This window comes from Giraffa tippelskirchi, chromosome 10 (assembly GCF_054371585.1).
Source record: "Giraffa tippelskirchi isolate mGirTip1 chromosome 10, T2T-mGirTip1v1.2.pri, whole genome shotgun sequence".
In the NCBI taxonomy this organism is placed as follows: Eukaryota; Metazoa; Chordata; class Mammalia; order Artiodactyla; family Giraffidae; genus Giraffa; species Giraffa tippelskirchi.
The window spans coordinates 93,558,685-93,572,870 of record NC_137284.1 but is presented as its reverse complement, the minus strand read 5'-3'; the positions used below and the strand labels follow the sequence as shown (position 1 = coordinate 93,572,870).

At 39.6% G+C, this 14,186-nt stretch overlaps 1 long non-coding RNA gene across 1 annotated transcript in view; it reads left to right on the top strand.

Moving 5' to 3' along the window:
• The window catches only part of LOC145524160 (uncharacterized), a 114,192-nt gene extending 100,885 nt beyond the window's left edge, over window positions 1-13,307 (top strand). The window contains exon 3 of the long non-coding RNA XR_014067264.1: window positions 13,218-13,307. This is a non-coding gene — a long non-coding RNA (uncharacterized LOC145524160). The remainder of the gene's footprint in view (window positions 1-13,217) is intronic.
• The last annotated feature ends 879 nt before the right edge of the window (window positions 13,308-14,186 follow it).

The window sequence follows — 14,186 nt, the reverse complement described above, 5'->3', positions numbered from 1 at the left end:
CCACTAACCCAGACAGGTTAAATTCTGAAAGAGATGGGAATACCAGACTAACTGACCTGCCTCTTGAGAAACCTGTATGCAGGTCAGGAAGAAACAGAACTGGACGTGGAACAACAGACTGGTTCCAAATAGGAAAAGGAGTACGTCAAGGCTGTATATTGTCACCCTGCTTATTTAACTTATATGCAGAGTACACCATGAGAAACGCTGGGCTGGAGGAAGGGCAAGCTGTAATCAAGATTGCCGGGAGAAATATCAATAACCTCAGATACGCAGATTACACCACCCTTCTGGCAGAAAGCAAAGAAGAACTAAAGAGCCTCTTGATGAAAGTAAAAGAGGAGAGTGAAAAAGTTGGCTTAAAGCTCAACATTCAGAAAACTAAGATCATGGCATCCGGTCCCCTCACTTCATGGGAAATAGATGGGGAAACAGTGGAAACAGTGTCAGACTTACATTTTTGGGGGCTCCAAAATCACTGCAGATGGTGATTGCAGCCATGAAATTAAAAGACACTTACCCCTTAGAAGGAAAGTTCTGACCAACCTAGACAGCATATTAAAAAAGCAGAGACATTACTTTGTCAACAAAGGTTCATCTAGTCAAGGGTATGGTTTTTCCAGTGGTCATGTATGGATGTGAGAGTTGGACTATAAAGAAAGCTGAGCGCTGAAGAATTGATGCTTTTGAACTGTGGTGTTGGAGAAGACTCTTGAGAGTTCCTTGGACTGCAAAGAGATCCAACCAGTCCATCCTAAAGGAGATCAGTCCTGGGTGTTCATTGGAAGGACTGATGTTGAAACTTAAACTCCAATACTTTGGCCACCTGATGCGAAGAGCTGACTGATTTGAAAAGATCTTGATGCTGGGAAAGATTGAGGGCAGGAGGAGAAGGGGACAATGGAGGATGAGATGGTTGGATGGCATCACCGACTGAATGGACATGGGTTTGGGTAGACTCCGGGAGTTGGTGATGGACAGGGAGGCCTAGTGTGCTGCGGTTCATGGGGTCGCAAAGAGTTGGACACGACTGAGATACTGAACTGAACTGAACCTACAACAGACTGAGGGAAGATCCCTGGGAAGCAGGCTAAAAATCAATGACTTTAAGCAGAAAGAACTAAACAGAGATAGCAGCTGCTGCACCACTTTAAGGGGATGTAGTTTGAGTCTAGGCAGATTAACAACTATGAAATCCATCCTCAGAAGAACATAGCAGATTACAGAGTTGCTAAATTGTAACATTTAATTATTCAAGGTCTATAGCTAAATCAGTGGTTTGAGGGAAATTTATAGCTTTAAATATTTGTATTAGAAAAAAATTCTGAAAGTAATAATCCAAGCTTCCATCTTAAGACGTTTTCGCTGTTGTAGAATGAAAGTAACCATAAACAATATGTTTTAAAAACTGGACACAGCTGTGTTCCTGTAATATTTTATTTACAAATACAGGTGTAGGTTGGATTGGCCCCATGGGAAATAGTTTGCTGACCTCTGGCCTAGAGTAACTAATGTTAATGATAGAAGCTGCAGAGTTATTTAAGCATTCAGTAAAGAGAGCAATGTTTTGTTTTGTTTTTTTCCTGTAATGCCAATGTGGATTCCATTTGTCTTCCATAAGAAGGGAGACTGTCCAGGAATCCCCTGGCAGTTCAGTGATTAAGATTTTGTGCTTCCAATGCAGGGGGCAAGGTTCCATCCCTGATCAGGGAACTTAAGATCCCACAAGTCATGCGGCACGTCTAAAAGAAAAATTTCTTTTTTAAAAAGAAGGGAAACTGTCCAGCCCAAGGTCAGTGAATCAGGAAATTACTAATGATGATAATACTTAAAGACAGTGTACTCAAGTATTTAGCAATTATGCCTCTCTCCCTCCAAAATGAGAACTGGATCCTTCATGTCATGCCATTAAGGTTAAATGCAAAGCTCCCCATTAAAATTGTTGACATGGTTCCTTTACTTATAGTCATTGTAAAATTGATGCCTGAATGAAACCAGGTCCTCCCACTTCTGTGGACCTTATCCCATGGGAATGGTAGGGTGGCAATTTTATCTTGTCATGGCAACTCTAAAAGAGGTCCTAGAATGAGGGTTTATAATACCGAGTATCGATGTTATTTGGTATGTACAGAGGACTTATTAAATGCCATGCACGTGATACTGAGCACATGGCTACTCTTACAGAAGCTTAGTTATTGCTACTATATTATATATGGTGGTTGTTGTTTAGTTACTACGTTGTGTCCAATTCTGTGATCCCATGTACTGTAGCCCACTAGGCTCCTCTGTCCATAGGATTTCTCAGGCAAGAATAATAGAGTGGGTTGCCATTTTCTTCTCCAGAGGATCTTCCTGACCCAAGGATTGAACCAATGTCACCTGCATTAGCAGGCAGATTCTTTACTACTGAGCTACCAGGAAAGCCCATTGTATGTGGTAGGAGATCTTAAATAGTAGGAGTGCACATCAAAATTTTGCAAACTACATCTGCTTTAGTCTTACTCTGGAGATTCTTATCTAGCAAATCTGGTTTAAGTATAATGGTGAAAGAAAAGCTCCTCAGGTGATTCTGATTTGTATCCATGGTATATGTGTGTGAACTATATATAAGGTACTTAAATATTTTATACATACAGACACCACACATGGCTGTATAGTGATTGCATTTCTGAAAGCTCCTTGTCAAACTCGGTAACTCTCAAATAAGACAAATTTCTTTAAAGACATGAATTCACATATGAAAATTTAAAATTCTCTTTAAGATGCAGCAAAGCAACAACTACTCATTTTTCAGCAACATAAGTGCAAGTCTGCATCTCAATAAAAAATAGATGTCACATTCAAATGAGAATAATCTGAGAAGGGTTTATTTACTCCTAATTCTCAAAATGTGGACAGGATATAAAAGAAAAGAAAGACTAGTTTAGGAGCCTGGGGCTAACTGGAGCTGAGCTGGTACCATCCCTAGGTCTGATGGAGTGAAAGCAGGGATAGTGACTAGAACTTGGAAGAAGAGAGACTTGTAAGGTGGGTTTACTGTGAGACACAGGTGAGTGTGAGGCAAATTCACAGGGAGGAACCCAGGAGAATAAGCACCCATCTTGATCGCCTCCCTCCTGCGGCCCCCAGTGGCGGAACTCACCTGGACACTGAAGACAATGAGGCTGTTACTGTCACCCACACAGCCCTTCCCCACCCCACAAGCATTTTCCTCAGTGTTCCCAACAGCCACCCACACCCTCACCCAGAAGTGATTCTAAAAGGCAACAAGGATCAACAGTGAAGGGTGTTATGGACGGGGGTAAATCATCCCAGAATCTATCAGTAGGGCCACATCATATTTGCTGCTGGACAGGTAGTAGTATGTGAAAAAAGAGTCAGGGATGGATGAGAAGAAATATGAGAAAATGCCTCATATGTGTGTAGAGAACTCCAGGGACCAGAATTTCACTGTTTTTCTTTGAACTGTTGGCAACTGATAGGTAAGGAATGGTAATAGACCCTCCTATGCCACTGGAGTGAGAAAATAGTCTTTCTTATTAGTTACTTTAATGAGTGAAGGATTTTTAAATCTGTGCTTCTGGGAGCATATGATTTTGGGCTTTACTCATATACTTACTTACCGTTTCATTCAAAAACAAGTCTCTTGATGCCTGGCATAACTCCTGTTCTCTTCGAGGCTGAAGATTTCTCTTTGCTTTATAAAACAAAGAAATGATCAACTCTTTCATTTATCTCTTATATTAATATGGTTTTTCATATTCTGGCTTTGTCCAAAGAAGTATCCATCTTTTTAACTAGGGTTAATCTTAATCTTATAAAAAATCTTTACCTTAGGGATAGCAACCAAAAAGAGGGGCACAAAGTTACATAAAGGCTAGTGAACATTTCAAAATAATCAGCCTCATAAGACAACAAAGAAATGCATATCAAGCAGTGAGTTTTTTCCTGTTAAATTGGAAAGTATTTCAAAACTTCATAACACTCACTGTGCTAAGGGGAAGAGACTAGTACATCTCCTTTTTGTGAGTTGGAATTGATGGAATCTTTCTGGAAATTATTTCACAATAATGATCAAGTGCTTTGTCTTAGGTATGTTAACACTGGTAACAAAAATGCCTCCTGAATGCTAATGACTCAAAAATGAAAGTTTATTTCTTGTACACATAATAAATACTAGATAGGAGAACAGATGCTGCCAGCTCTGCCCTCTTTAATAAGTGAAATCTAAGTTTGTGTGGGACATTTCTCCATCTGACCAGCTGGTAATGCGGGAAACATGGAATGTTTTCTAGGACCAGGTCAGAAAGTGGCACACATCACTTCTGCTCAAATTCTGTTAGCCACCATTCAGTGTGACCATGGGCTTCCCAGGTGGCTCAATGGTAAAGAATCTGCCTGCCAATGCAGGAGACATGATTTCTATCGCTGGGTCGGGAAAATCCCTGGAGAAGGAAATGGCAGCCAGCTCCAGTAGTCTTGCTTGGAAATCTCATGGACAGAGGAGTCAGGGGGTGGGGTGAGGGGGGCGGCTACAGTCCATGGGGGTCACAAAGAGTCAGACACAACTTAGCAATTTGATGTGACCATATCTTATTTTAAGAGAGACTGAGAAATGTGGTCTGTGTACCCAGAAAGGAAAGAATGTCAACTGTTAAGTGGTTAGTCATTTCAGCACGAAGTTTTTAAAATACAAACACATTTTTAACTCAGTAATCTAGGAATCTGTCTTAATGAAATATTCAGAAGTTTAGTTCTGCAGCAAATCTAATAGTGGTCTGCCCAAATCCATTTTTCCTTTTTTTGTTAGTAATAACAACTGTATATGTGTGTGTGTGGTGTATGTGTGTGTGTGTGTATACACACACACACACATACACCACACACACACACACACATATATATATATATTTTTTTGCTAGCACATGGCCATCCAGAAAAGGCTGTCTTTTTCAGTCCCTATGACAACCACACATAGTACATGACTAAGTTCCAGCTGGTGAAATTGATGTGATGGTGACTAAATTGAATTCCTAAAAGAGAGCCTGTGGTGCATACTTCCTTTGCTGTTTGGACTTTTTCTCCATCCTTCTGTCCATAATGCAGATGTGAAACCTATACTCTAGATGTCTATCAGGATGAAGACCATTTCTTCCAAAGATGACAGAATGATGAGCTGTAGGAAGTCAAGAGTCTCTGGGATTTAAAGAGCATAACCTCCATAAAAATAAGTTTTCTCATGTTCAAACCAGTTATTTGGGTCTGTTATCCACAGGCAAATCTAATACTAAAGGATAGAGGCCAGAGATTTTTCTTCCAGGATTGTTTTCTGATTTCCCATATGTAGTATAATTCCAATTTGTTAAAATATGTTTATTGTAATTCATTTGCAAACATTTTTATATAATGAAGTGGGGGGTTGGAAATGGGAGCTGTCTTCTCAAATTTGCAAGCATTGTCTTTAAAAGGCTGAGATTTGAATTCATTTTTAAGGAAAACTGTTCCTTTGTTTTACAAATGATCACCTAAAAGGGCCCTTTGTGTTGTTGCTCAGTTGCTAAATCATGTCGGATTCTTTGCAACCCCATGAACTGCAGCACGGCTTCCCTGTCCTTCACTATCTCCCTGAGTTTGCTCAGACTCGTGTCCATTGAGCCAGTAGTGCCATCCAACCATCTCATCCTCTGTCCTCTGTCGTCCCCTTCTCCTCCCACCTTCAATCTTTCCCAGCATCATGGTCTTTTCCAAAGAGTCGGCTCTTCACATCAAGTGGCCAAAGTATTAGAGCTTCAGCATCAGTCCTTCCAATGAATTCATTCAGGGTTGAATTCCTTTAGGATGGACTGGTTTGATCTCCTTGCAGTCCAAGGGGCTCTCAGGAGTCTTCTTCAGCACTGCAGTTCAAAAGCATTAGGGGGCACAGAAAAAGACGCCCTCTCCCTTGCATTGTTTGTGTGAACATAATTAAATGCTCTAGTCAGAGCATGAGTTTTGTTGCATACAATTGGACCAATGTCTCCAAAGTTGTCTTTGAAGTTTGGGATTGTTGTTACTGTGGTTTTAGGTGATAGTGGGGTTAGGAAAAGAGGAAGAGAGATGCTTCCAGGGTGGAATGAATGGAGACAGGGCTGTGTCTGCAGTGTGACTGGATCCTGTGCAGAGTGGCATGTGTATGTGGCTCCTTTGAGTTGGCCTGTTGAAAATGAGGAGAAAGCAGAAAAGCTGAAAGAGATGATTTTGTGAGGACTTTGGAGATGAGTATGGGCCATGGGTGCTTCAGAAATGGAATGTGATGATAGAGCATAAGGAGACTTGGGAAAGAAATGGATTCTACTGATAGAGCACAAGGAGACTTAGGGGAACATGTTAGATAGGGTGGTTTCTGATAGTGTGAGTCTGGGGAAAAGGGTTCAGACTGAAGGAATATGTGCAGATTCCCATACGAAAGAAGCTGCAGATCCTTGTAATCTGCTGCCTACTAGCGTCTCTATGCAGATGGCCTAGAAGTCCACCACCCACAAGACTGCCCAAACCTCTTACCTCTGCGCAGGTGTTAACTCCTTGACCCTTTCTCCCCGCCCCCCAAGTTCTGATCATCCTTCCCCTGACATATTTTCAAGTACCCAATCCATTGCATCCCACTGACACTTTTTAATGTCTCCTTTTTAGACCTTTAATCTCCTGAGGGAATTTAAGCAACAATTCCTTGCTTCCCCCTACTTCCAGTTTTCTCCTGTTGCAATTAATTCACTTTCTATATTTCAGACAGAATCATCTTATTTAAAAATTTTTGATCAATAATAGAAAATTCTTCAGAGAAGTGTATTTTATTTTTCAGAAAAACCTCAGATAATGAGAAAACATTGCCAAAACATATTTAAATTCTTTAATTGATGGATGCACCATTATCCTTAATTACCCTCATATTGAGTTACAATGAATGCTTTGCTCTCCAGTGCACCAAATCAATATTATAAAAATGATTTCAAGGCTTAATTTTTAATCTCCTTGTGTTTTGTGCCAGCCCTTAAAGGTTATTGCCTTCATTTATGCCATCTTAATCTTTTCACTAACACTGAAATGGATTACTCAGATCAGCCCTTGAAAATCTTTAAATATATGGCAGACAGCCACTCATATTATTCTGAACACATTTCATAGATTTGAATGCAATTCCCACTGGAGTCATTTAATGAAACTCTCACTGAGGCTGCTGTTATCTGAAGGGTGTCTCTTTGTGTAGAATTAAGCATTTTAAAAAAATCTTTGTAGGCTTCATCAGTAATATGAAGCCAACTGACCTATTCTTGTGCCATAAAATCATCTTAAAAGACCCTTGCCTTATTCACCACCTAATGTTGGATTGCCTTGTTTCAGTCCACCTGGTACTTCTTTTCTCCTGATATTTGGGGTTACTGTCTGCTTCACTCGTTTCCTATTTAAAGCTCCTCAGACTTGGTACATCAGTCCTGACCCTACATTGACTTGGCTTCTTTCTTCCTCCACACTTCACATGCATCCATCCTGTTTGCATTTGTCTGCTTCTGGCCACCAGGTAAATGAGCTCCCTGCCCCAGTCCAGTCCAGTGGCTGGTCCCAGCACAGACGCAGAGAAATCTAGGTCCCTTTGAAGTCCTTGCCTGTCACAGCTGCCATCCAGGAATAGTTTATAGCTAAGATATTTTTATGCCCTAAAATTCTTTAATGTTATTATCTATAAGAAGTTATATGTATATAACTTTATTATTCAGACCCGTGACTTCAAAGTTTTTAAAGAAGCTCCTAATTTCTTCTATAAATCTTTATCAAATATCTATGTCTTACATCTTGGTCTGAGGGCTCTCCCAGCTTTCCCTGGCTTCTTTCCTCCTTCCTTTCATGTAAGCACTTCTCCTGATAAAGCCTTTGGATGTTTAATTCCATTATGGCATCCTTTTAGTATTATCAATTTTTGTTTCATGTATTTTGAAGCTCTTATATTAAGCATACACATATTTGATTATTTTTTCTTCCTAATGAATGACACTTTCATATAATGAAATGTCCTTCTTCATATCTGGCAATCTTATAGTATAGAAATCTGCTTTGATATTAGTATAATTTATGCTTACTGTGCATGGTCTGCCTTTTCCCTTTCATTTAGTTTCAACATATCTGGGTGTTTATATTTAAAGTGCAGTTTTTATAGACAACAAATAGTTGGATCATACATTTTTGTACATTCTAACAATTTCTGCTCTATAGTTGGAGTGTTTGCTCAATATCACTCAACATCATTATTGATATGATTGAGTTGGGTCTATTGTTTTACTATTAGCTTTCTTTTCATCTCTATTTTCTGTTCTGTTCTTGTTTTCCAGTCTTTTTTGAATTACTAGAATAATTTTTGAATTCCATTTTAATTTCCCTGTGGCTTTTTGTGATACTCCTCTGCATTATGTATTTAATGATTTCTTTTAGAAATAGCAATATACATTTTTAATTTTTAAAAAATTTGTTCAGTCTGCCAACAGTTAATATTGTTCCACTTCATATAATAAATATACAAATCTTACAATCATATTCCCACCCCAGGCCCTTATGCCATAGCTATTGTACTACATCTACATACTTTAAACTCTACAACACTTTTTGTTTGTTTTAAACAGTTATTGTATAACAAGGGGATTAAAAAGAAAGTGTATACCAAATAGTTCAGCATTTATACAAATAGTTACTATTTCTGATGTTCTTCATTCTTTTCTTAGGATCTGAGACTTTATATAACATCATTTTCCTGCAGCCTGAAGGTCTTTGTTTAGTGTTCCTTATAATGCAGGTCTGCTTGCAACAAATTCTCTTATTTTTGTTTTATTTGAAAATTTCTTCACTTCCAGTTTTGAAGGGTATTTTCACTGGATGTAGAATTCTGTGTTTTCAGGGCTTTTTTTGTCTTCTTGTTATTTATTATTTTTCTTTCAGACACTCTTTAAAGATACTCCACTTTCATCTGGTCTCCATAATTTTTCCTGAATATCAGCCTTGAGATACTCTCAACCACATTGCTTCTACAAAAACTGTTTTTGTCTCCTTTCACAGAAAAACTAATTGGCTTTATCAACTTTATTTTGGCAAAGATTTGGCAGAGATGTGAAGGGAATTTTTAGTTCTTTACCTTTTTCTGTCTACCTAGCTCTGGTAAATAAAGGGTTATTTAGAACAAGGGACTTATTAAACCCAAATGTCTCCAACTTGACCTTGAATGAATAATCTCTACCCCACCTGGGAAAAAGAAAGAAAGTATATCCTTTTCTAGCCTCAGGATATATGTTCCCTGAATGACTCTTTTGGAACTGAGATGAGAGAGAAATGTTTTCTTTGATGGCAGGCTTTTATTCCCAGGTGGATGGGAAAGCTGGTATTGTGCATGGCAGACCTGAAGCTGGAATTAAGCCTCTAATTAGCACTCTTTCCAGAAGCACTCTCATCTCTATGCTTAGATGAGAAGGGAAAGAGGTAGCAAAGCCACATGTCTAAGTGTTTTTTGTGTGAACAAGAGGAGATTAATTTTTGAGAAAACAAAACTAAAAAATACAATGAAAGAAACAAAACAGACTGTGGCTCTGCCCTTTTAAACTTATGCCCCGCCCCCTTGACCTGAAAAACACAATGTAGGATTCAACTGTATTTATCTTTGGTTTTCTTTAAGAGGTTTTTGAAAGGAATATGTCCTGTTCCAACATGCAAAGGTGCTTTGGGCTATTAAGTTGTGCTCCAGAGTTCCTCTTGGGTGCAGTGCAGCTTGAAAAGCCATAGAGTATGGTTCAGACTACAGGCTTTAGAGTCTGTGCTGAGTGCTGTGACTATGAATTGAATACAAATATGAATGTTATGTGGGGTGATTTAAAAGTAGAAAGTGATTTACATCGTTCTACACATAAGTAGGGGTTTCCTGGAGACTCAGACAGTAAAGAATCTGCCTGCAATGCAGGAGACCCGGATTCGATCCCTGGGTTGGGAAGATCCCCTGGAGAAAGAAATGACTGCTTACTCCAGTATTATTGCCTGGAGAATTCCATGGACAGAGGAACCTGGTGGGCTACAGTCTGTGGGGCTGCAAAGATTTGAACACAACTGAGCAACTAATACACACACACACACACACACACAAGTAACATGTAAGAAGTTCTCTGGAAATCATCTGAGTTGATTGCAGATAAGGAGGTAATTTTACATGTTAAATACAAGGTTGGGGCTAAGAAAATAGCCAGAGGAAAATTCTCTATGAAAATTATCTCTCAAAATAGGTGAGTACAGAGAAGATGGATAGGGTGTGCCCTTCAGCATATGCAGTATGTGGGTTCCCATCTCCACATTCCAGCCCAGTTGAGGATGTCAGACAGTGCAGGCTTATAGCTATCACATGGTTATCATGCCACAGTTAAACCCAAGTGACTTGTCAAAGGTATCTGGCAAGTCATTTCAAGATGACACATCCTTGTGGATAATTTTCAATCTGATGATCCTTCAGGAGTTTCCATGTTCCCAAGAATCCTGACCTCTATTTAAATGTCCTGACATGTGTAGATGGTACATTCGTCTTCTTCCCTGAAACTAAGTGGGTGAGTGAAATCTATGGTTAGCTGTACCTATCTCATCCCTTTACTTTTGTTATCAAGTTTAGAAAGATGGTGCCTGTGTTCTAAGTTGCTTCAGTCATGTCTGACTTTGTGTAACCCTATGGACCGTAGCCCATCAGGCTCCTCTGTCCTTGGGATTCTCCAGGCAAGAAACTGGAGTATGTTGCTATGCCCTCCTCCAGGGATCTTCCAGACCCAGGGATCAAATCCATGTCTCTTATGTCTCTTGCATTGGCAGACAAGTTCTTTATCACTAGCTCCACCTGGGAAGCCCCATGAAGGATGGTATTAAAAGGAAATGGCACTTAAGCCACTTGGAAAAGCCAAACGCCTTTGCCTTTATCATTTGTTTGCCTCTGTCCAGCCTTTGGATAAAATTGTCTGCTACCCAGGCAATTAATCGATGTTGATTAGGATTTAGGAATTCAAGTCTGACCACAATCTCATCCCACCTCTATTGTCAGAGTTTTCTTTTTTACTTGTTTCACTTTCTCAGGTGCACTACTTTTCCCTAGCACATACACTTTTTCCAGCACATACTCATACAACTGTCAAATCAGAGGCCCTTTGGTATATGCTGCTGCTGCTGCTGCTGCTAAGTCGCTTCAGTTGTGTCTGACTCTGTGCGACCCCATAGATGGCAGACCACTAGACTCCCCCGTCCCTGGGATTCTCCAGGCAAGAACACTGGAGTGGGTTGCCATTTCCTTCTCCAATGCATGAAAGTGAAAAGTGAAAGTGAAGTCGCTCATTCGTGTCCAACCCTTAGCAACCCCATGGACTGCAGCCTACCAGGCTCCTCCGTCCATGGGATTTTCCAGGCAAGAGTACTGGAGTGGGGTGCCATCGCCTTCTCCGTTGGTGTATGAACCTCCAGTTATTATAATTTAGGTGCTAATGATCCCTAAAGATTGATAGGTAATAAAAATTAAAACTAGGAAACATAGAAGTAAAAAAACAGAGCATTTACCATCATGGATTGTTTTTTTTGAATTCTCAATTAAAATATAATTGACATGTAACATTGTGTTAGTCTTAGGTATATAATATAACAATTTGATATATGTATATATTGAGAAATGATTACCACTATAAGTTTAGTTAACATGTATCACCACATGCAGTTACAAATTTTGTTTTCTTGTGATGCAATAGATATTAAGATCTACTTAAGATTCACTGTCTTAGCAACTTTCAATCATACCATACAATATTGAAGTATTATTAACTATAGTAACCATTATGTTACATCGCCAGGACTTATATATCCATCTGAAGTTCTTATTCTAATAGAAAAGCCAAAGTCATATTCACTCGTTCATATTCCCTCCCTTCCTCCCTCTCCCTCCTCTCTTTCCTCCCTCCCTCCCACCTCCCGCTCTCTATCTCTCCCTTTCCTGTCTCCCTCTCCTCCCTCCCTTTCCCCCTCTCTCAATCTCTCCCTCTCCTCCTCTTCCTCATTCTTTCCCCTCATTCTTCCCCTCCTCTTTGTCCTCTTCATCCACCTCTTTCCTTTCTTCCCCCTCTCCCTCCTCCTCTTTCTCCTCCTCTTCTCCTTCCTTTTCTTCCTGTTTTGACTCACCTCCATCTGGTTTAATCTTAGTTCAGTTCAGTTCAGTCACTCAGTCGTGTCCGACTCTTTGCGACCCCATGAATTGCAGCACGCCAGGCCTCCCTGTCCATCAACAACTCCCGGAGTTTACCCAAACCCATGTCCATCGAGTCGGTGATGCCACCCAACCATCTCATCCTCTGTCGTCGCCTTCTCCTCCTGCCCTCAATCCTTCCCAGCATTAGGGTCTTTTCCAATGAGTCAACTCTTCGCATGAGGTGGCCAAAGTATTGGAGTTTCAGCTTCAACATCAATCCTTCCAATGAACACCCAGGACTGATCTGCTTTAGGATGGGCTGGTTGGATCTCCTTGCAGTCCAAGGGACTCTCCAGAGTCTTCTCCAACACCACAGTTCAAAAACATCAATTCTTCGGTGCTCAGCTTTCTTCACCGTCCAACTCTCACATCCATACATGACCACTGGAAAAACCATAGCCTTGACTAGACGGACCTTTGTTGGCAAAGTAATGTCTCTGCTTTTAAATATGCTATCTAGGTTGGTCATAACCTTCCTTCCAAGGAGTAAGGGTCTTTTAATTTCATGGCTGCAAACACCATCAGCACTGATTTTGGTTTAATCTCAGACTACCCTATTCTGATTCTTAACTTAAGGCACTTGGAGGCTGGTGTAGATGTCAAGTATTTTTTGCACCCAGTTTCAAAGACCTTTGGTCACCATTAGACCATGACCTATCCTAGTCCCAGAGACCTGAAAGTGGATCTCCCTCCTCTCTAACCAAGTTCTCCTCTTCTATAAAGCTCAGTCCTTGAACAATTGGTCTAAACTGTGTGCTAAATCTTTCAAACAAAACTTTAAAAGTCATTTAAAAGTTCATTATTATTAATATTTAAAATTAACTTTCTAAATTACTGACTTGCTTTGCATTATTAATTGATTTGTTTTATTTAATACATGCATATGGTACAAAACTCACAAGGTATGAAAAGGCTTATGTTAATAGTCAAAAATATGTCTCCTTTACAGAACTGCCTCCCAGCTACTGAGTTTTCCTCCCTAGAGCCAAAAACTCTTACCAACTTCTTCAGTTTTCTTTTAGAGACATTCTTTGCTTATGTGAGTATGTATGTATACATGTGCATTCTTAAAATTGATTTTTAATTATATAAGTAAGACATGAACACTATTTCCTTATACAAATTAAGACAATACAGCCTAGGCTTAGGTGCCTTTTGATCATCTCTCCAACTCAGTCTCTTCCCAAGTGTTGCCACTGTGAGTAATCCAACATCTACACAGTAAAAATACTACCAAAATGTTTCCCTGCACTTACTGCAAATATACATATCTACAGAAAATGTATAGCATTGTTTTACTGTTTTAAACAAAAAGACATATCATGAAAATCATTCTATGATTTGCTTTGGTCAAATCTTTAAAGTACCCGACTTGGATAAAACCTCTTCTCTATTTTCCTTGGATTTTCTTTCTTTCTTTCTTTCTATTGTAGGATAATTGCTTTACAGAATTTTGTTGTTTTCTGTCAAACCTCGACATGAATCAGCCATAGATATATATATATCCCCTCCTTTTTGAACCTTCCTCCCATCTCCCTCCCCATCCCACCCCTCTAGGTTGATACAGAGCCCCTGTTTGAGTTTCCTGAGCCATACAGCAAATTCCCGTTGGCTATCTATTTTACACATGGCAATGTAAGTTTCTGTGTTACTCTTTCCATACATCTCGCCCTCTCCTCCCCTCTCCCCATGTGCATAAGTCTATTCTCTACGTCTCTTTCTCCATCGCTGCCATGTAGATAAATTCTTCAGTACCATTTTTCTAGATTCTCTATATGTGTGTTAGAATATGATATTTATCTTTCTATTTCTGACTCACTTCACTCTGTATAATAGGTTCTATGTTCATCTGCCTCATCAGAACTGACTCGAATGTGTTCCTTTTTATGGCTGAGCAATATTCCATTGTGTATATGTA